Below are 3,388 nucleotides of genomic sequence, written 5' to 3' on the forward strand. Positions count from 1 at the left end.
GGAATGAACTTTAAATCCACTATCCCCCTCACATCACAGAAACAAATGAGCATCATCTTGATCTTTGATTTCACTTGACAAGTGTTGGGGGGCCAAGTGACAATGGCATCTGCCACGGGCTCAAATGCTGTTTGCTTTAAGGGTCATAAGAACAGCTCGTCACCAGCAGTGACCAGAGAGAAATATCTGGGTTGCCTTGGAGCTGTCATTTCCAGGCATTGCATGTGTCCAGTTGACGGTCTTTTTGCTGGTCAGTGAGAACACGAGGTGACCCTTCTCATTCCCAACTCTTCCGTTAAATGTGCTGAATGAGCCAACGATAAACCAGAGAACTTCCCCCATCGCTTCAGTGACCTGTCACCGGCCTTTGAGCACACATGCACAAAGCTTGTCAACATTTTAGTCCATTAAGGAAGTTGACAGATGGCCAGAATGAGGTTTGTCTTCAATCAACATTTCATTTTTTTGAATGAGAAAACCACTCATACACTTGAGTTTTTCCCATAGTGTAGTCCTTGTAAGCTGTGTTCAACATCACAACAGTTTCTGCTGCATTTTTTCCTGAGCAGGAAACCAAATTACATCGCCACATGCTGTTCTCTTAAATTGGCCATCACCAAAAGAGAGGTTTAAGCAAAATTGCTTTTACGAAAAAACGCACTGTGACCAGAGAGCGCCTTCGCAGGTGACATCATTGATTGCACTAACTCAGAGCGAGTTGCTAGATGTTCACCTAACAGGAAAAATGGGTACTATGAAAGCTCCACCCAGCAGAACATTTTTCCATTTTGGGGGGCTACCGCCTCATATATCTGTTCTATTTTGTGAGGCTGGGAAAAGGACCAGTGAGTGGATGTACAGATCCAGTTGCCCCACATGGGCCAGGCTTCCATTCATTACCTTGCCCTAATATGTCTGCTCTAATCAAGGACCATGCTGGGGCGTTAGGTCTGAAGGCAACAGTAGTAGCTCACTCTGTTCACTGACCCAGCTGTGTTTGGGACTCTCCCTTTCCTTCCTGACTAACACATTTATGTCCCTTTGGAGAAGGAGTGGCGATAGCATTCCTGTACATATTTGCTCTGGTGGGATAGGGTCCTTGGGCACCTGGTCTCTCCTTCAGTCACTGTCTTAGTCTGAAGCCTGCTCAAGTCCAGAAACTCGGCAATGGCCTTTTTACCACGGTGATTGCCCTCAGGCTCCTGAACAACCACTCTTGAGTTCTTTTGATGGTACAGACTGAGTTGTACATTTGTTGACTTCCTATCTGTCATCTCCCCCTGCGCCCTCTCCAGGGAACACACTGTGTTCGAGTACCGATCGCCATAACTCTCTGCAGCTATGGCCACCTGGGCTGTCATGCTGACCTTGCCACTCACTGCAGTCCTTGCATCTACCTGGGACAAAGGCGAGGCTTTCTACTCCCACAAAGAGTGACAACCTCGGAAACACAAAGCAACAGGTCTACCCTGTCCTATAGGGTCAGTAGGAGTCAGAATCGACTGAAGGGCAGTGAGTGTGGGCTTTTGGCTTTTCTTTTGATAGTAGATGTCCCTTTCAAGTCTCTATTGTTCAGGGTTCTGTGGTCCTCCTTCTTACCCACTTTCCAAGTGATGTCTCATGACATCCTCCCTAGCCTGTAGAGGAGACTCTTCACTCAACTCGAAGTAATGTTGGCCTCCTCTGTCAGTGCCTCCATGATTTATTGCTTTGGAAAATGGCATTCCCCTTCCTGAAACACGGTCTTCTGCTATTTTTTGTTTTGCTTGTTTGTTTCCCTTTTCTGGTCACCGATCACATATTCGCTCCAGCACCCTCTCTTCTGTGAGAGCTTACATCCCCCTTTCTGACTTCACACAGCAATGCTTGCGTTTATAGCTCACGCAGTAGGGGCCAGTGACTTTTCCTGCTACTTCTAGGAGCAGCTGTTTCCATATTGATTTTAAAAATCCAGTTTATTTCAGCTCTATGCTCCACTCCTCTTTGGCTACGTACCACCAGAGTCCTGGCCCACATACACTGTTGTGGTCCCTTCTGGTGCATGTTGGCAAGGTCTTGTAGCCCCTTTCCTCCTTTTTAATTCCACACCCAGATTAAATTGTGACTGGCTGTTAGGCGCCGTTGAGTCGGCTATGACTCATAGTGACTGTACACACACCACAATGAAACACTGTCCGGTCCTGTGCTATCTTCACAATTGTTCCTCTACCTGAAGTCATTGTTGCAGCCACTGTGTCAATTCATCGCATTGAGGCCTTCCTCACTTTTACTGCCCCTCTATTTTACCGGTCATGATGTCTGTGGTGGTTACATAATCTGCTGTCAACTTGAGACTATTTAGAGTGAAGGGTGGAGGTTAGCCTGTAAATCGGGTTGTAGCTTGACCTCATTTGGAGGCACTAAGGAGATAAATAACTCACTGGTGGCCAGATACATTCACTCCCTGTGAGACATTCCTGTTGACAAGACACATGAAGCTACGCTGATGGAACCAGAACCCTGGAGCTGGAGGAGCCATGTGGAGACCCACACCAGGGCTCAGATGCTTCTACTGCCACTGGATCCACAAGATTTTCCAATCACTGGCCTGTGATCTTCCTGCATTCGGCATCATTGCACGTGTTGCGTGAGTTTGAAGAGGAATGTATAGACTGGTATCAGACATATGGGCTAATATCAGACTTATGGACTTGATCTGGGCTGGGCTGTTTTCTCAATATGCAATTGCTATTTTTTAATAAAGCTTTTTTTTATACACATGAGTTTTTCTGGATTTGTTTCTCTAGTCCACCCGGACTAATACAATGTCCTTCTCCAGAGACTGGTCTCTTCTGACAACACGTCCAAAGTATGTAGGGCAAAGTTTCACCATCCTTGCCTCTAAGTAGCACTCTGGGCACATTTCCCTAATTGTTGGTCTAATGGTCAGTAACGCAGATGGAGGCAGGTCCTCAAGGGAGTGCATATTGTCTCGCAGGATAGAGACTTCTGCCTTGCTCCAAGGAGAGAGGAAACTGCCTTTAGGAGGGAAGAATGACTACTTCTGCAGGCTAAGACGAGTCAAGGAAATCTGGGGATGTATCAACTCACATGTTCCATCCCAAATATCAGCATCTCATTCTATCCCAACCAGAACATGCCCTTGACATAGGTAACCCGTTTCCGAAAGCCCCAATCCAAATCAAACTGCCACGGAGTTGATGCTGCCTCACAGTGACCCTGTAGAGCAGGGTAGAACTGCCCCTTTGGGTTCGGAGGCTTGATGGCAGGAAACGTCTCATCTTTCTTCCCACAGAGCTAACCTGCTTAGACTAAGCGAAACACTGTCCGGTCCTGTTTGGAACTTGGCCGCTCTGAGAGCCTCAGTGTTCTGGGAGTTTCTCTGGCT

The sequence above is a fragment of the Tenrec ecaudatus genome, chromosome 18, assembly GCF_050624435.1.
Source record: "Tenrec ecaudatus isolate mTenEca1 chromosome 18, mTenEca1.hap1, whole genome shotgun sequence".
NCBI classification, from domain to species: Eukaryota; Metazoa; Chordata; class Mammalia; order Afrosoricida; family Tenrecidae; genus Tenrec; species Tenrec ecaudatus.